At 42.5% G+C, this 21,473-nt stretch overlaps 1 protein-coding gene and 1 long non-coding RNA gene across 10 annotated transcripts in view; one reads left to right on the plus strand and one right to left on the minus strand.

The window, feature by feature from the left end:
- Positions 1-21,473, plus strand: part of BICD1 (BICD cargo adaptor 1) — a 529,680-nt gene that overhangs the window by 85,828 nt on the left and 422,379 nt on the right. The window lies entirely within an intron of this gene.
- Positions 1-21,473, minus strand: part of LOC134935743 (uncharacterized) — a 196,488-nt gene that overhangs the window by 77,774 nt on the left and 97,241 nt on the right. The window contains exon 1 of one of the 3 annotated variants that reach the window (XR_010180380.1): positions 13,114-13,256. The exons of the other annotated variants lie outside the window; for them this stretch is intronic. This is a non-coding gene — a long non-coding RNA (uncharacterized LOC134935743). Of the gene's footprint in view, positions 1-13,113; positions 13,257-21,473 lie in introns of those variants that run through there. 3 annotated transcript variants of the gene reach the window in all.

Raw genomic sequence — 21,473 nt, forward strand, 5'->3', positions numbered from 1 at the left:
AGAGGGTCATTGTCAGGGCCGGTGCAAGGTTTCTCGGCACCCGAGGCAAAAGTTCTGCCTACTGCCCCTTCCACCTAACCGGCCTTCAGGTGAAAAGCATACTGTTGCTCTCCCCCAACCCCAGTCTGTTGCATGGCTGCTTTCTTCTCCCCATCTCCATAGTCTGTGTGGATTCCTGCTGCTGCTCTCACCCCCCCCCCCCACCACTCTTTTAAATGTCTTCTGTTCTATCCCATCTACCATCTGTGTGCATGCTGCTGCTGCTCATCCACCCCAGATAGTGTGCATGTCTGCTTCTTATCTCAGTACCCGCCCCCCAAGACTGCTGCTCTCCCCCTCTTTCCTTATCAAATGCGGACAATGCACTGTGTAGCCACCTCACCTGCAGGCTGCGATGCAGAGATGGGACTGAGAAGTCTGTGAAAGAGCCTGGAATGAAGAGCAGCACCGCATGTCACCCTGGAATACAGGAGCTTGGCAGTCGTGGCTATTTTAGATATGAGTGCTGGGGGGATTGCGGCAGTTGTGAGAGGTAGGACCAAGCTACCTTTTTCATGCAGCTGTAGCAGGCCGCCCCCTCAGGTCCCGGCGCCCCTAGGCAGCTGCCTAAAGCTGCCTAGTGGAAGCTCCGGCCCTGGTCATTGTCCCCGTTCCCCCGTCCCAACAGGAGGAAGGGTTCTATTCGAGCCTCTTTGTCGTACCGAAGCCGGACGGTTCGGTCAGACCGATTCTGAACCTAAAGTCCCTCAATCCATACTTGAAAACTTTCAAGTTCAAGATGGAATCTCTTCGAGCTGTGATCTCCAGCCTAGAAGGGGGGGATTTTATGGCGTCAGTCGACATAAAGGATGCCTATTTACACGTCCCGATATATCCTCCACTTCAGGCCTTCCTGAGATTTGCGGTGCAGGATTGTCATTACCAATTTCAGACGTTGCCGTTTGGGCTTTCCACGGCCCCGAGGATTTTCACCAAGGTTATGGCAGAAATGATGGTACTCCTTCGCAAGCGAGGGGTCCCAATTATCCCGTACTTGGACGATTTCCTGATAAAGGCGAGGTCAAAGGAACAATTGGTAAAGAATGTGGAACTCTCCCTGACGGTTCTGCAACATCACAGTTGGATTTTAAATTTGCCAAAGTCTCAGTTGATTCCGACAACTCGGCTGCCCTTCCTGGGCATGATCCTAGACACGGAGCTTCAGAGAGTGTTTCTTCCGGAGGACAAAGCTCTAGAAATACAGACCATGGTCAAGGAGCTTTTGAGACCGACAAGTGTGTCGATTCATCAATGCACTCGAGTGCTAGGAAAGATGGTGGCGGCTTACGAAGCCATTCCGTTTGGCAGGTTTCATGCCAGGGTGTTTCAGTGGGACCTGCTGGACAAATGGTCCGGGTCTCACCTACACATGCACCGGAAAATAAGTCTATCTTCCAGGGCCAGGATCTCTCTCCTGTGGTGGCTGCAAGGCTCTCACCTTCTAGAGGAACGCCGTTTCGGAATCCAGGACTGGGTCCTGCTGACCACAGATGCAAGTCTCCGAGGCTGGGGCGCAGTCGCGCAGGAAAGAAGTTCCCAGGGAAAATGGTCAAGCCAGGAATCTTCTCTCCACATAAATGTTCTCGGGTTAAGAGCCATTTACAACGGCCTCCTGCAAGCGAAGAGCCTTCTTCAGGGTCTCCCGGTCCTGATCCAGTCAGACAACATAACAGCGGTAGCATACGTAAACCGCCAAGGCGGAACAAGGAGCAGGGCGGCAATGGCGGAAGCCACAAGAATTTTCAGCTGGGCGGAACAGCATGTGAGCGCTCTGTCAGCAGTCTTCCTCCCGGGCGTGGACAACTGGGAAGCAGATTTCCTCAGCAGACACGATCTCCATCCAGGAGAATGGGCTCTTCATCAAGAGGTATTTCCACAAGTGACAAGGCGTTGGGGAATTCCTCTGATAGACATGATGGCATCTCGCCTCAACAAGAAACTTCCGAAGTATTGTTCCAGGTCAAGGGACCCCCAAGTCTGTGCGGTGGACGCCCTGGTGACTCCGTGGGTGTTTCAGTCGGTGTATGTTTTCCCTCCGCTTCCTCTCATTCCAAAGGTGTTGATCATAAGGCGAACAAGGGTTCAGGCAATACTCGTCGCTCCAGATTGGCCACGGAGGGCCTGGTATCCGGATCTTCAGGAATTACTAGTGAAAGATCCCTGGCCGCTTCCTATAAGAGAGGACCTGTTGCTTCAGGGGCCCTGCCTGTTTCTGGACTTACCGCGGCTGCGTTTGATGGCGTCGAAGTTGAACGCCAAATTTTAGCTCGGAAGGGTATTTCCGGGGAGGTCATCCCCACTCTCCTTAAGGCTAGGAAGGAGGTCACGGCGAAACATTATCACCGTATCTGGAGAAAGTATGTGTCGTGGTGCGAAACCAAGGCGGCTCCTCCGGAGGAGTTTCACTTGAGTCGTTTCCTCCATTTTCTTCAGGCAGGCGTGGACGCAGGCCTGAAATTGGGTTCCATCAAAGTGCAGATTTCGGCTTTATCTATTTTCTTTCAAAAAGAATTGGCCGCCCTTCCTGAGGTTCAGACTTTTGTGAAGGGAGTGCTGCATATCCATCCTCCTTTTGTGCCACCTGTGGCACCGTGGGATCTTGAAGTGGTGCTGCAGTTTCGTATGTCTCACTGGTTTGAACCTTTGTGTAAGGTTGAGTTAAAGTTTCTCACTTGGAAAGTGGTCATGCTTTTGGCTTTGGCATCTGCCAGACGAGTGTCCGAGTTGGCGGATTTGTCTCACAAGAGCCCATATTTGATTTTTCATGTGGATAGAGCGGAATTGAGGACTCGTCAACAATTTCTGCCGAAGGTGGTTTCTTCGTTTCACATTAATCAGCCTATTGTGGTACCTGTGGCTACGGATGCTGTGACGGTGCCAAAATCTCTTGATGTTGTAAGGGCTTTGAAAATTTATGTCGCCAGAACGGCTCTTGTTAGGAAAACGGAGACTCAGTTTGTCCTGTATGCTTCCAACAAGATTGGAAACCCTGCTTCTAAGCAGACTATTGCACGCTGGATTTGTAATATGATTCAGCACGCTCATTCTTCGGTTGGGTTGCCGTTGCCTAAGCCAGTAAAGGCCCATTCTACCAGGAAGGTAGGTTCATCTTGGGCGGCTGCCCGAGGGGTCTCAGCACTTCAACTTTGCCGAGCAGTTACATGGTCGGGTTCAAACACTTTTGCTAAGTTCTACAAGTTTGATACCCTGGCTGATGAGGACCTTGTGTTTGCTCAATTGGTGCTGCAGAGTCGTCCGCACTCTCCCGCCCGGTCTGGAGCTTTGAAATAGACCCCATGGTCCTTTTGGAGTCCCCAGCATCCTCTAGGACGTAAGAGAAAATAGGATTTTGATACCTACCGGTAAATCCTTTTCTCCTAGTCCGTAGAGGATGCTGGGCGCCCATCCCAGTGCGGACTGTTCCTTGCTGTTGTATTGATACTGGTTATGTTCGGTTACACAAGGTTTGTGTATCGGTTATGTTCAGCTTGTTGCTGTTGTTGTTCATACGGTTATCTGGTTTCTTGCTGACCCAGTTGTACGGTGTGTTTATGGTGTGGGCTGGTATGTTTATTGCCCTTAGTTTAACAAAAATCCATTCCTCGAAATGTCCGTCTCTCCTGGGCACAGTTCCTATAACTGAGGTCTGGGGGAGGGGCATAGAGGGAGGAGCCAGTTCACACCCAGTCAAAGTCTTTTTAGTGTTCCCATGTTCCTGCGGATCCCGTCTATACCCCATGGTCCTTTTGGAGTCCCCAGCATCCTCTACGGACTAGGAGAAAAGGATTTACCGGTAGGTATCAAAATCCTATTTTAAGCAGCCTACGGATCATTTCTTTGTCCCAGCCATTTACCTCTCTGTCGCTTTTCCTAAACGGGAGTAACTTGTTTTCACATTTATTTCACAATACAGGAGATATTTAAGGGCATATTTATCAATAGGACACTTTTGCTGTAAGAGGGATTTTCTACAGCTGCTTCTCACGCAGATAAAAGAAATCACTGACACAGAAAATAGATTAAAGAATATAAAAAAGGAACTTAAAAAAAAAGGAGTGCGGAAGGATAAGTTGAATAGTGCACAGATTGAGACGATTTATCAATTGAAAATTAACATATAACTGTTATTATTATTATTATTATTATTATTATTCTAATACTAATTGCAACACTGTTTATTAGATAAATACGTAAAAGCAAATAGAATATGTGCACTAGTTAGAAGTGAATGATGTGGGTTGTTCCATAGTTCTGTTGCTGCTTGTACATTGCTTACAGTGTGTGTGTGTGTGTGTGTGTGTGTGTGTGTGTGTGTGTGTGTGTGTGTGTGTGTGTGTGTGTGTGTGTGTGTGTGTGTTAAACAATCCATTCACTGTATAGCTAAATATAGATGGTGTAAGCTGTACTGTGTAGATGGTGTAACCAGTACAGCCAGGGCTGTTTCTAGCCAATTTGGCTCCCAGTGCGAGATTTAAAAATGCGCCCACCCCATGACATAAAAAAATGTGCCAAACCCCCCCCCCCCACACACACACACACCTAGATAAAAAACAACAACTTGCGCGCGCTCGGCAAGGGGGTGTGGCCTCATCTAAATGGGTGTGGCCTCATTTAAATGGGCATGGCCTCGTCTGAAAAGACTACCTCACAATCCAGTTTTTGACCCTGCTCCAACAGATCAATACCACCACAGGAAAAAAAAATTCTACCATATTAAGCACCACACAGTAATGCCCCCTGCACCATATTATGCCACACACCGCAATGCCCATGATACATTAAATCCCCACACTACGGCAGGCAAGAGTCCCCATTTCACACATTACGGCAGGTGTCCCCATTTTACACATTGAGAGAGAGAATACTTACAGAGGCAATTACCGCTCTTCGGCCCGCCTCACCAGTCGCTCCTCGCGCCGGCCTTTCCCTCTTCCTAACTTGGATCCCCCTCTGTACTCTGCTCGGGGGGGAGTTTCGCGGAGTGACGGGGTTGCGTCGTGACGTAACGACGCAACCACGTCATTCCATGAAGCTCCGCCCCCGAGCGGGTTACTCGGGAAGAAATAGGAGGGGGAAGCAGGGAGCCACAGTAAGTGCCGCGGCGGGCGACCAGTGCGGTTGCACTGCTCGCCTGCCCCAAGAAACTGCCCTGAGTACAGCCTCCATTACCAGTGATAGAGTTGGGAGCCATGTTAACTACATGACTCCATTTTGTGTTGTTTAATTGCTAGAAAAAGACAAAGCATGAGAGAAGTTTGGTTACAAAGAAGGTCAGAGTTCAGTTGGGAATGTTCCCATGCAGCAGGATTTACTTACACTAGATAAGGAATATAGAAACGTATGTAGACCAGTTATATTCACAGCTGTTCCTTGTTACAACTTTTCTTGTCCAAGGCTGAATTCATATCTTACAATAAATAATGACTTCTTGTTAATGACCATGATTTTATTAGAAACATTTTGTTATTTTGCTTATTAATAATGTAGGCATTACTGCCCCCTACTGATGTATGTAGTGCTTGAATAATTATTAATACATGTGTAGTACGAAATCAGATAACAAATGAGAAAACTATATAACCCCATAAGGGGGTACTCACCGAGCGATATTCTAAGCAATCTGACTAGATTGCTTAGATTTTCAGCATTATCGCTCCGTGTGTACCCCCACAGCGATAATGATGCGCAGTCCCGCACATCGCTATCGCTGCTGCTAGATTGGCCTGCATGCAGGCCAATCTAGCGGGTCGCTCACTTCACCCGCTGGGTGAAGTGAGCGCCCCCCGTCTCCCCCCGCACGCTCAGCACAGATCGCGCTGTGCTGAGCGGCGGGAGAGATGTGTGCTGAGCGGTTCGCTCAGCACACATCTCTCCTGCATCGGCCCGTCTATATGGGCCTTTACACACAATAAAGGGGGAGATTCAATTGTTTGAAAAGTCAGTTGGGAGTCTGTTTTTTCCTATCTCTTAGACAGGGAAAAAAGACACCCAACCGACTTTTCAAACATTTGGATTCCCCCCAAAGAGTCAGAATGAATATAGAAACAGTATAATTGTGGTTTGTATCACTCTCCGGCCATATCTGATCTGAATGGCTGACTGCTTGCTGTGAAACGGAGGATCGGGGGAACAGAAGCCCCCCTTCAACACCGCCAAAGCCTTTCCAGGATCAATGTACCCTGTGTCTTAATGCACATATATTCTCATTGATTTATGATACATTATTGCTATTGTGTAGGACCCTGTCAGAAATCTCTGTGATCATATATTAAAGCTCATATTAACAATCCAGAACTGTGTCAAAATTGCAACAGGAATCATATGCATACATATCTAAATGCCCTTCATCAGGGACATACTCGGTTGTGATTTGGCCCCAACTTCCCTCTTTTGCTCTCATGAATGAAAATGGGGCGTGTGTGTCGCAAGCAGCGGCGGTTGCAGCAGCCTCTGGGTGGCAGCACTGACCACACAGTGCAGGGGGGAGGGGGCCATCTGCCACTTCTAGCAAATGCTCTACCTACCTGATTGGCTGGCATGCAAAGAGACACGGTCATGCCGCGTGTCAACGTACTTGTGACTTACGACTAAGTCACAAGGACGTGGTCGGCCAAGTCACAAGGACGTGGTCAGCGCTGGTCTGACCACACAGTGCGGCTGTTATGGTGTATTTAATATATGTGCTGGCTGCTTATCCCAAGGATTGGCAGCACTGTGTGGCACCTGAGACTCAGCAGCAATCTCTCTCCTTTTAAGCCCGCCCCCAGAATCCAATGGGAGTCTGGGAATGGGTTTAGAAGGAGAGTGAAGTCTAATGCTGCTGAGCCCCGGGTGCCACGCGGCAGCTTAATACACGCTAACTTAATGGGATATTTAGCAAACCTTCCAAAGAGAACAAGTGTAGGTGTTGCCTTTAGCAACCAATCACATTCTAGCAATCATTTATCTAGTACATTCTATACAATTATCGTTAAGATCTAATTGGTTGCTATGGGCAACACCTCCACTTTAGAGTGTGTAAACGGCATCAAATAATTGGTTGGTCTGGATAGCATCACATTTGTACATCTAGCATAATTTTATTAAACATGGACTCTAAGCTAATAGCTGACTGGTTACTATGGTTACTGGACCTGCTTCATTTGCACCGGTGATTAAACAAGCCCCAGGACGTAGAACAGCCACAGCCGTAACCTGATTTCCCCGTCTAGTTAAAGCAATCTCTAGTTACAGATAATGTACATGTAGCCTACAGTATGGCTGCTGTACCCGTCCGCTGTGGGAGTGACCTAATAGAATGCTACCATCCCATTAGAGGAAGAGCTGTTATTAGACAATTAACAGATTCCCGGCAGTTACAATATCTCTGTTCAATATTCTGCATTTCTGCTTCTGGGAAGAAGCTTTATGAGACACTGTTTATAGATAAAGGACACAGTATATTATGGAATTCTGTATCGATTGCTTATTTCTGGTCCACCTTGCGTCAATAAAAAGGTGACTTTAAAGAAGCAGCATGTGCCATATACTGTATACAGAAACAGTTTATTAGTGCACTTGTGATATTAGATGCCCAGACTTCCCGGCAATTATCATCTGCTACTGTATATGATTAAAGCATAGGGGCGTAAATTTAGGTGTAAACGTACAAGGTCAGCAGGCATCCTTAATCTTAAATCCCATAAACACTAGAAGATATTGTGGACTATATCGCTCATTTTGGGCTTTATGAGGCAGTACGGACAGTATAATGGTTAGCATTACTACCTCACAGCACTGAGGTCATGGGTTCAATACCCACCATGACTTTAACTGTGTGGAGTTTTTATATTCTCCCCGTACTTGCGTGGGTTTCCTCCAGGTACTCCGGTTTCCTCCCACAATCCAAAAATACACTGGTAGGTTAATTGGATCCCAACACACAAAAAAATAATTAACCCTAGTGTGAATGTTGAGTTGATCGCTAGCTATTTTGTGCAGCGCTGCGATCAAATAGTCGCCACCTACGGGGGAGTGTATTTTCGCTTTGCAAGTGTGCGAACGCTTGTGCAGCCGAGCAGGACAAAAAAGTTTTTTGCAGTGTCTGAGTAGCTCTGGACTTACTCAGCCCTTGCGATCACTTCAGCCTGTCCGGTCCCAGATCTGACATCAGACACCCGCCCTGCAAACGCCCGGACACACCTGCGTTTTCCCTACCACTCCCGGAAAACAGTCAGTTGACACCCACAAACGCCTTCTTCCTGACAATCCCCTTGCGATCGGTTGTGCGAATGGATTCGTCGCTAGAATCATTGCACAGTAACGATGCTGTTTGTACCCGTACGACGCGCGTGCGCATTGTGGTTCATACGCATGCGCAGTAATAACCTGATCGATGCGCTGTAAAAAACGTCAGCGAGCGATCAACGCGGAATGAGGGCCATAGACTGTAAGATCCACTGAGGCAGGGACTGATGTGAATGGCCAAATATTCTCTGTAAAGCGCTGCAGAATATGTGTGCGCTATATAAATAACTGGTAATAAATAAATAATAAATAAACAATATAGTCCAGTGTGTATGCAACGAACGAAGCGCGCCCCCACCCGTCGTCAGCTAGGGTTTCTGCCTTCTGAACTTGCAGCTCAATTTTGCCTATATCTTTCATGTAAAACTGTATATCGTTCAGTGTGTATGCGGTGAACGATAAACGACGGACGATATGAACGATTTTCATCATAAAAGCCACTCTGTAATGTCAGCCCATTATTTAAATTAGCCACCATTAGTGTCTCAGACGAGCAATATCGTTCATCGTTCATATCGTTTGAAAAATTGTTCAGTGTGTATGCACAATGGGGGGAATTCAGAGTTGATCGCAGCAGCAAATTTGTTAGCAGTTGGCAAACCCATGGGGGTCATTCCGAGTTGATCGCACGCTGACAATTTTCGCAGCACAGCGATCAGGTGAAAAAACTGCATTTTTTGCGCATGCGTATGCCCCGCAATGCGCACGCATGACGTACGGGTACAAAGGCCTTTGTGGCTGTGCTCAGGTTCTAGCAAAGTTTTTCTTCGCACCGACGGCCGCAAGAATATTGACAGGAAGGGGCGTTTCTGGGTGTCAACTGACCGTTTTCAGGGAGTGTTTGCAAAAACGCAGGCGTGTCTGAAAAAACTCAGGCGTGGCTGGGCGTTCGCTGGGCGGGTGTATGGCGTCAAATCCGGACAGGAATAGGCTGAAGTGATCGCAAGCGCTGAGTAGGTTCAGAGCTACTCAGCAGCTGCACAAACTGTTTTTGCAGAGCTCGGCTGCACATGTGTTCGCACTTCTGCTAAACTAAAATACACTCCCTAGAGGGCGGCGGCGTAGTGTTCGCACGGCTGCTAAAAACTGCTAGCGAGCGATCAACTCAGAATGACCCCCCATGTGCATTGAAGGGGGGGGGGGCAAATGTAACATGTGCAGAGAGAGTTTAGATTTGGGTGGGGTGTGTTCAAACTGAAACCTAAATTGCAGTATAAAAATAAAGCAGCCCGTATTTACCCTGCACAGAAACAAAATAACCCACCCAAATATAACTTTCTGCACATGTTACATCTGCCCCCCTGCACTGCACATGGTTTTGCCCAACTGCTAACAAATTTGCTGCTGCGATCAACTCTGAATTACCCCCAATATCTTTCATCAAGTATGCCTGGAAGCTCAAGGGAAATCGTTCACCAATATCGTTCATATCGTTTAGTGTGTATGGGCCTTTACATTGCTGCTCCTATGTTTTGGGTTGCACATATCTCAGTATATATGCAACTTAAAATCAAGTTCCTAGATATGTGTGTTTGTGCACCAAAAAAAATTCCATTTACTAAAGCCTTGGATGGAGAGAAAGTTGCTGGAGATAAATTACCAGCCAGTCGGCTCCTAACTGCCATGTCACAGGCTGTTTGAAAAAATGACAGTCAGGAGCCGATTGGCTGGTACTTTATCTCCATCTAAAGGTGGGTACACACTGGCTGATATATCGGCCGTTCTATTGAACGGCCGATATATCGCTGGTCCGTGTGTACATGCGATATGTCTGTGAACTCCGTCGTTCACAGAATATCGCGTCGGCCCTGCAGCACAGCCGACGCCAATATATCTACCGATATATTGGCGCATCGCTGTGTGTGTACGGGCGACCAGCCGGCCGTCCGTACACATGCTGCGGCAGCCGGCGGTGGTTGACAGCTGAACTGGGCGGGCGTGTGTACACGCCCGCCCAGTTCATGACCTCAGCCCCCGACGGATCGGGCAGTGTGTATGCACAGCACACTGCCCGATCCATCCATAGATATATCTGCCGATCAATTGATCGGCAGATATATCTATCAGTGTGTACCCACCTTAAGGCTTAGTAAATAGACCCCTATGATCTTTATCTCATCACATTATTAATAGCCCTTTCACACTGAGCCCTTGGAATTCGACCCTGGTCATTATCAGGGTTATTCCCGGTCGTGAAAGGCGCGACCCAGGTTATTTGGCCCCGGTTAATGCTTAAAAGCTGCTGATTGGCTGTGTATGCAGAGACCCGCCTCCATGCAGGGCAGACATTGGTGCACTATGAAAACGACGTCCCTTGGGATAGGCATGTGAATATCCTTACAAAGAATTAAGGTTCAATAAGGATAAAAAAGGGGCAGACTAGATGGGCCAAGTGGTTCTTATCTGTCGTCAAATTCTATGTTTCTATGACCCAGGGCCAATTGCGTGAAATAGTGCTCACTTTACCCCGGATCAGACCTGGGATTTTGGTATGAAATGGGTATAAGTTGTCCCTCCTTAGTGCCACCTATTACTGTTCCCACCTTGGGTCTTATCGACACCTGCGTGCTTAACAATAACTATTCAGTTATTGCATTGCAGAAAAGATACGATTGGGTAAAGGAGTAGACCTGCTCGTTAACATTCCATATTAATTGCATCAGCTGAATGTTAACCAAATCAAATCATATTTCTAAATACCTAATATATATTTTCTTATAATAAATTGTCTTTTGCAAAAATGCCACTCATATAAATATTCTATCTAATTATCCGTAATGTTCATTTTTACATCGATCTGTGTTGTTCCTGAAGTTGTCAGCTCTTCGTTTCCGTTCTTTGACTTGGCAGCAATTTCTTTCTAGCTGACCACAACTTAATGAAATAAAACAGACTGTTCAATGCAAATGCTAAAGACAAACACCTGGCGTTGTCTGCATTTTATACTAGATAACCATGAGAACGTGATGAGAACTGTGTCAATCGCAACATTTCATTTTGTTGGTGTCAATGCACTCCCTACTGTATCTTCCAATTTAAAACAAAGACCTTTCTCAGGGAGAATATAGGGCAAAGTCACATTCATCTAATAGAGACATGTAACAAGAAAGTAAACAAGATGGAGTCACTCTGGACTCCTTTGGTTTAAATGGTCTACAATAGCAAAATATATCTATAAAGGTTATTTAATAACTATAACACTTGTATCTTGAAGGCATATTTAACCATGGATAATATGTTCTTCTTGTTAAATTATAAGACATTGATTGTTTAATTACAAAGATAATACTAGATAATGCAGGAATACAGTAGGTGAAGCATTCGTCATCAGATTCGGGACTATTGGTGAGATTGTGACCCACATGTCACCTGAGAGGTACCATAGGGAATTAAGCCACATTTACCCGTACACACAACTGTGCATGGCCTGCAGTTCCTCCAACATCCCCTCACTGAACCTAGAATACCCCATTAAAGCCCGTTTTGGGCTACTCAGCCACAGCTGCAGCTTCTTATGCTTATTTTGCGCCCCTATGTGTTTTATTGTCTATTGGATTTTTGACCCTGTGCGTTTTCTTATCCTGTTTCTGAATTATGCTTTTCTGCCGCCTGCCCTGACCATGATGTGTGACCTCTGCTGTTCTGTTTGCCACATGCTAATATTTGGGATTGTACGTTACTTATTTTGCCTTTTATGTTCAGTTACCATATCCTATCTGCTTTGCGTTATTCTGGGTACAAGTCTTCAGTATAAACGTATACTCTTGCACAAGACCTGCGAGGCAGCTGAGTACCGGTCAATGGGGGGTCATTCTGACCCGATCACTCGCTGCAGTTTGTCGCAGCGCAGCGATTGTGTCGGAACCGGGCATGCGCCGGCACATGGCAGACGTCGCTGCCTGAGACAGAGGTGGTCACTGGGCTGGAGGGGGCTGAACGGCGGCGTTAAGCCGACGTCTAGGAGGCGCAGTCCGGCCAACGCAGGCGTGGCCGGACCGTTGGGGGGGGGGGGGCGGGCTGCAGCTGCTGCGTGACGTCTCACGCAGCCGCTGCGGCCAGCGGCAGCGACAAACAATTCCCGGCCAGCTGCGCTGGGCGGGAGTTACTCCTGAAATACAAAAGCATCGCCGCTGTGTGATGCTTTTGTAGTTGTGCGGGGGGCGGCACTGTCATGAGGGGCGGACTAGCCCTGTGCTAGGCGTCCCCCCCGCATGTCAGGGAAGATGATCGTAGCTGTGCTAAATTTAGCACAGCTACGATCAACTCGGAATGACCCCCAATGGGCCTAATTCAAAGTTGATCACAGCAGTAAATTTGTTAGCAGTTGGGCAAAACCATGTGCACTGCGGGGGGGGGGGGGGGGGCAGATATAACATGTGCAGAGAGAGTTAGATTTGGGTGTGGTGTGTTCAAACTGAAATCTAAATTGCAGTGTAAAAATAAAGCAGCCAGTATTTACCCTGCACAGAAACAATATAACCCACCCAAATCTCTCTCTGCAAATGTTATATCTGCCCCACCTGCAGTGCACATGTTTTGCCCAACTGGTAACAAGTTTGCTGCTGCGATCAATTCGGAATGACCCCCAATATACATGTAGTTCTACAGGATATATGTAGTTCTATGGGAAATAGGGGCTGCTGTAGATGAATGGTTCTATAAGTTTATGAAATAACTGTTATCACATATTACAGGAACTTAGTACAGCCACTAATACATGTTCCAAGACAGTGCAGGAGAAACACAGAAGCTGGAAGGGCGTAAGTGATATTCGTAATATATACATACAGGGAGAAAATGTGGGAATACATTTGGCACAGGAACATTCTATGAAACATGGGACAGCTCAGAGCATTCCTTCTCATTTTTGCTTAGAAGTGTCCGGTCATGCGTGTTCTAATGCATGCTCAGAGCAATTCTTTTCTGTCCACGGAAAGCTGGAAGACATTATGACAATAAATCAATGTTTCTAACAAGAGCGATCAGCAGTTTTACTAAACACAGTGCTTTGTGGATTAACCCAAGTTATTATATACTGTATGTACCTATGGATAGATAGATAGATAGATAGATAGATAGATAGATAGATAGATAGATAGATAGATAGATAGATAGATAGATAGATAGACACACATAGAGAGAGAGTGAGAAATGGGCACTTCAAATCCAAAAACCTTGATCGTGGGTGCAAGAATATAGTAATTGCATACCTCCCAACTGTCCCAATTTTCGCGGGATAGTCCCATTTTTTGGGGTTTGTCCCACTGTCCCTCCTGCGGGACACTGTTGCCTGCGGGAGGGACAGTGGGACAGTGTTCCGCATTGGGTGGGGGGCAGTTGGGAGAGCAGCGGTGAATAGACGCTGTGCGCATGCGCACAGCGTCTATTCCCAGGAGCCAGAGGGACTCGGGGAATGCCAGCAGCTCACAGAGCGTTGGGCATGCCCCCACTGTGACTAAAATGGGAGGCGTGGCCCGCACTTGCAGCAAAGCCATGTTCCCTTTCCCACAGGCCATGCCCCCTTTTCGGCGGCACGCGGCGGGTCCTGACTTAGATGATACAGATGTTGGGAGGTATGGTAATTGTAGTTAAAAGTGATACTAACAGTCGGTGGTAAAGTTGGTTTCAGGCAGCTATGTGCCCTTCCTCGAGCTTGAGAAAGGGCACATACTGTAGCTGCCCGAAACATTGTTGCCTGTATCCGGATGCTTAAATAAACACTTTGGAAGCAGTTTTCACCTTTGACTATATATACTGAGCCGGCAGTTGTCCTGTGTCTCCCGGCCTTGAAATCTATGTCACACAGCGCACAATACCACCTAGTTTCCCCATTGATTGCACCGTGATGCCTAGTCAGGGCCTACCAAAGTCCAACTACGCTCTAATACAACTACTCTCTATACAACTATTCTCTATACAACTACTCTCTAATACAACTACTCTCTATACAACTACTCTCTATACAACTACTCTCTATACAACTATTCTCTATACAACTACTCTCTAATACAACTACTCTCTATACAACTATTCTCTATACAACTACTCTCTAATACAACTACTCTCTATACAACTACTCTCTATACAACTACTCTCTATACAACTATTCTCTATACAACTACTCTCTAATACAACTACTCTCTATACAACTACTCTCTATACAACTATTCTCTATACAACTATTCTCTATACAACTACTCTCTATACAACTACTCTCTAATACAACTACTCTCTAATACAACTACTCTCTATACAACTATTCTCTATACAACTATTCTCTATACAACTACTCTCTAATACAACTACTCTCTATACAACTACTCTCTATACAACTATTCTCTATACAACTACTCTCTAATACAACTACTCTCTATTCAACTAGTTTCTATACTACTACTCTTTATACAACTACTCTCTAATACAACTACTCTCTATTCAACTATTCTCTATACAACTACTCTCTAATACAACTACTCTTTATACAGCTACTCTCTAATACAACTACTTTCTATACAACTACTCTCTATTCAACTACTCTCTATTCAACTACTCTCTAATACAACTACTCTCTATACAACTACTCTCTAATACGACTACTTTCTGTACAACTACTCTCTAATACAACTACTTTCTACTCAACTACTCTCTAATACAACTACTCTCTATACAACTACGCTCTAATACAACTGCTCTCTATACAACTACTGTCTAATACAACTACTCTCTATACAACTACTCTCTAATACAACTACTTTCTATACTACTGCTCTTTATACAACTACTCTCTAATACAACTACTCTCTATACAACTACTCTCTAATACAACTACTCTCTAATACAACTACTCTTTATACAACTACTCTTTATACAACTACTCTCTATACAGCTACTTTCTATACAACTACTCTCTAATACAACTATGCTCTAATACGACTGCTCTCTATACAAGTACTCTTTATACAACTACTCTCTAATACAACTACTCTCTAATACAACTACTCTCTATACAACTACTCTCTATACAACTACTCTCTAATACAGCTACTCTCTATACAACTACTCTCTAATACAACTCTCTAATACAACTACTCTCTAATACAACTACTCCCTAATACAACTACTCTCTATACTACTATTCTCTATACAACTACTTTCTAATACAACTACTCTCTATACAACTATTCTCTATACAACTACTCTCTAATACAACTACTCTCTATACAACTATTATCTATACAACTACTCTCTAATACAACTACTCTCTATACAATTATTCTCTATACAACTACTCTCTAATACAACTATTCTCTATACAACTAATCTCTATACAACTATTCTCTATACAACTACTCTCTATACAACTACTTTCTATACAACTACTCTCTCTATACAATTACTCTCTATACTACTATTCTCTATACAACTACTTTCTAATACAACTACTCTCTATACAACTACGCTCTAATACAACTATTCTCTATACAACTATTCTCTATACAACTATTCTCTAATACAACTACTCTCTATACAACTACGCTCTAATACAACTATTCTCTATACAACTATTCTCTATACAACTACTCTCTAATACAACTACTCTCTATACAACTACTCTCTATACAACTATTCTCTATACAACTACTCTCTAATACAACTACTCTCTATACAACTATTCTCTATACAACTACTCTCTAATACAACTACTCTCTATACAACTACGCTCTAATACAACTACTCTCTATACAACTACTCTCTAATACAACTATTCTCTATACAACTACTCTCTATACAACTACTCTCTATACAACTATTCTCTAATACAACTATTCTCTATACAACTACTCTCTATACAACTACGCTCTAATACAACTATTCTCTATACAACTATTCTCTATACAACTATTCTCTAATACAACTACTCTCTATACAACTACGCTCTAATACAACTATTCTCTATACAACTATTCTCTATACAACTATTCTCTAATACAACTATTCTCTATACAACTACGCTCTAATACAACTATTCTCTATACAACTACTCTCTAATACAACTACTCTCTATACAACTCTCTATACAACTATTCTCTATACAGCTACTCTCTAATACAACTACTCTCTAATACAACTACTCTTTATACAACTACTCTTTATACAACTACTCTCTATACAGCTACTTTCTATACAACTACTCTCTAATACAACTATGCTCTAATACGACTGCTCTCTATACAAGTACTCTTTATACAACTACTCTCTAATACAACTACTCTCTAATACAACTACTCTCTATACAACTACTCTCTATACAACTACTCTCTAATACAGCTACTCTCTATACAACTACTCTCTAATACAACTCTCTAATACAACTACTCTCTAATACAACTACTCCCTAATACAACTACTCTCTATACTACTATTCTCTATACAACTACTTTCTAATACAACTACTCTCTATACAACTATTCTCTATACAACTACTCTCTAATACAACTACTCTCTATACAACTATTATCTATACAACTACTCTCTAATACAACTACTCTCTATACAATTATTCTCTATACAACTACTCTCTAATACAACTATTCTCTATACAACTAATCTCTATACAACTATTCTCTGTACAACTACTCTCTATACAACTACTTTCTATACAACTACTCTCTCTATACAATTACTCTCTATACTACTATTCTCTATACAACTACTTTCTAATACAACTACTCTCTATACAACTACGCTCTAATACAACTATTCTCTATACAACTATTCTCTATACAACTATTCTCTAATACAACTACTCTCTATACAACTACGCTCTAATACAACTATTCTCTATACAACTATTCTCTATACAACTACTCTCTAATACAACTACTCTCTATACAACTACTCTCTATACAACTATTCTCTATACAACTACTCTCTAATACAACTACTCTCTATACAACTATTCTCTATACAACTACTCTCTAATACAACTACTCTCTATACAACTACGCTCTAATACAACTACTCTCTATACAACTACTCTCTAATACAACTATTCTCTATACAACTACTCTCTATACAACTACTCTCTATACAACTATTCTCTAATACAACTATTCTCTATACAACTACTCTCTATACAACTACGCTCTAATACAACTATTCTCTATACAACTATTCTCTATACAACTATTCTCTAATACAACTACTCTCTATACAACTACGCTCTAATACAACTATTCTCTATACAACTATTCTCTATACAACTATTCTCTAATACAACTATTCTCTATACAACTACGCTCTAATACAACTATTCTCTATACAACTACTCTCTAATACAACTACTCTCTATACAACTCTCTATACAACTATTCTCTATACAGCTACTCTCTAATACAACTACTCTCTATACAACTACTCTCTATACAACTATTCTCTATACAACTACTCTCTAATACAACTACTCTCTATACAACTACGCTCTAATACAACTACTCTCTATACAACTACTCTCTATACAACTACTCTCTAATACAACTATTCTCTATACAACTACTCTCTATACAACTACTCTCTATACAACTATTCTCTAATACAACTATTCTCTATACAACTACTCTCTATACAACTACTTTCTATACAACTACTCTCTATACAATTACTCTCTATACTACTATTCTCTATACAACTACTTTCTAATACAACTACTCTCTAATACAACTACTCTCTATACAACTACGCTCTAATACAACTATTCTCTATACAACTATTCTCTATACAACTATTCTCTAATACAACTACTCTCTATACAACTACGCTCTAATACAACTATTCTCTATACAACTATTCTCTATACAACTACTCTCTAATACAACTACTCTCTATACAACTACGCTCTAATACAACTATTCTCTATACAACTACTCTCTAATACAACTACTCTCTATACAACTATTCTCTATACAACTACTCTCTAATACAACTACTCTCTATACAACTACTCTCTATACAACTATTCTCTATACAACTACTCTCTAATACAACTACTCTCTATACAACTACGCTCTAATACAACTACTCTCTATACAACTACTCTCTATACAACTACTCTCTAATACAACTATTCTCTATACAACTACTCTCTATACAACTACTCTCTATACAACTATTCTCTAATACAACTATTCTCTATACAACTACTCTCTATACAACTACGCTCTAATACAACTATTCTCTATACAACTATTCTCTATACAACTATTCTCTAATACAACTACTCTCTATACAACTACGCTCTAATACAACTATTCTCTATACAACTATTCTCTATACAACTATTCTCTAATACAACTACTCTCTATACAACTACGCTCTAATACAACTATTCTCTATACAACTACTCTCTAATACAACTACTCTCTATACAACTACTCTCTATACAACTATTCTCTATACAACTACTCTCTAATACAACTACTCTCTATACAACTACTCTCTATACAACTATTCTCTATACAACTACTCTCTAATACAACTACTCTCTATACAACTACGCTCTAATACAACTACTCTCTATACAACTACTCTCTATACAACTACTTTCTAATACAACTACTCTCTAATACAACTACTCTCTATACTACTATTCTCTATACAACTACTTTCTAATACAACTACTCTCTAATACAACTACTCTCTATACAACTACGCTCTAATACAACTATTCTCTATACAACTATTCTCTATACAACTATTCTCTAATACAACTACTCTCTATACAACTACGCTCTAATACAACTATTCTCTATACAACTATTCTCTATACAACTACTCTCTAATACAACTACTCTCTATACAACTACTCTCTATACAACTACGCTCTAATACAACTACTCTCTATACAACTACTCTCTATACAACTACTCTCTAATACAACTATTCTCTATACAACTACTCTCTATACAACTATTCTCTAATACAACTATTCTCTATACAACTACTCTCTATACAACTACTTTCTATACAACTACTCTCTATACAATTACTCTCTATACTACTATTCTCTATACAACTACTTTCTAATACAACTACTCTCTAATACAACTACTCTCTATACAACTACGCTCTAATACAACTATTCTCTATACAACTATTCTCTATACAACTATTCTCTAATACAACTACTCTCTATACAACTACGCTCTAATACAACTATTCTCTATACAACTATTCTCTATACAACTACTCTCTAATACAACTACTCTCTATACAACTACGCTCTAATACAACTATTCTCTATACAACTATTCTCTATACAACTACTCTCTAATACAACTACTCTCTATACAACTACGCTCTAATACAACTATTCTCTATACAACTATTCTCTATACAACTACTCTCTAATACAACTACTCTCTATACAACTACTCTCTATACAACTACTCTCTATACAACTACTCTCTATACAACTATTCTCTATACAACTATTCTCTATACAACTACTGTCTAATACAACTACTCTCTATACAACTACTCTGCAGACCTGAGCTGTAGTTGTTATACCTTTCTGTGGCTCCATAATGTAAAAGTTTCAGCCCCTTTCTTCTGCTCACAGACTATCAGTAGGATTATTCACCTGGAAGGTGTAACCATTATAACCCAAATTAGCAGACTATATGCATTGCTTAAATCAATAAAGCAAGGTGGTAGGGGGTTCTCTTATCCGTGGGAATATCTATGCAGCCAGACCCCTGTGGCCTTGTAAACAATCACAACCTTCAGGCTATACAATTAACAATGGTGAGTCAGTCTGCTAATTACTTATGTACATATGCCGTTGCTAAAGGCCAGTGCACAGTACTCTTGTTTGGCCTAATTAGACAATGGACTCTGAGAGGCCTGGATAGCTCAGTCTGCTGACGCTTTTGATGCTGACTGTGTTTAGATAACATTTATACATCTGCAATCAGTTCCTGGGTGTCCCAGCGCCCTGTGTCTGCCACGCCTCCATGAGCGTATGATGTCAGACAAAGGGGGCGGGGCCACATTTGCTGGAAAGTACAACAGTGCTAGCCAGACGCAGGGACCGCGGTGCAGCGGGAATTCAGAACATCCCTAGTTATTGTTATACGCTACAATATTGCCCAACCTATTAATAATAACATATCAGGAATAAAACTACATGAAACATATAAAATGACAATAGATCTTATACAACGGAACACTGTACTGCCTCTTCTATTAACACCAGGGCCATCACTTTATTACCAGTCAATTAGTGGTGTTCGTGGATAGAGCCGGGGCTAGAAAAGAAACTTTGCATATTCTTTATTACTATGCGACACAAGGTTCCGTCACACGGAACACAGCGGAGTGGGTCACATGGGGATTGATCATAGATCTCCCTGCTGTTTTTTGTTTTTAACCTACCCTGGCTTACAACAGATCAAAAAGAGATAGACTGTAGGTAAGTACTTTATTAAACGGGGACACTATTAGGGTGTGAACAGAATTAATGGGTGCCCGTGACATTTGCGCTTATTGGGAACACAACTGAATATCGCCCGCCGGGCGCCCATGACTTATGGTCGACTAAAAACAATTGAATTGACCGCCAAGTGTTCTAGTCTATACACGGACAATGGTCATTGTTACAATATTGAATTTAGGATAAGAACAAGTGGAATTAGCGCAGACACGGACAATGAGAATTGTTTACTAACCAATGCAATGTTACATTTATAACAGTGAGAGGCAAGAAACATTGGGGCAGATGTATTAACCTGGAGAATGCATAAGGAAGTGATAAACCCAGTGATAAGTGCAAGGTGATAATGCACCAGCCAATCAGCTCCTAGCTGTTATTTTACATATTGGGCCTGATTGGCTGGTGCGTTTATCACCTTGCACATATCACTGGTTTATCACTTCCTTATGCCTTCTCCAGGTTAATACATCTGCCCCATTGTTTGGCATCCCAAGATAATGTTTCATCTGGACAAAGACTCAGTAAATAAATATTGGTACAGCTTAAATATATCTATTGTCTAAAGTTAGTATTGCATTGGTGATGAGTCAGTGGCGCATTTCCCACTAGGCACGTGAGGCAAGTGCCAGGAGCGCCACCTGCAGGGGTTGGCACAGCA

Source organism: Pseudophryne corroboree, chromosome 6 (assembly GCF_028390025.1).
Source record: "Pseudophryne corroboree isolate aPseCor3 chromosome 6, aPseCor3.hap2, whole genome shotgun sequence".
Classification (NCBI taxonomy): Eukaryota; Metazoa; Chordata; class Amphibia; order Anura; family Myobatrachidae; genus Pseudophryne; species Pseudophryne corroboree.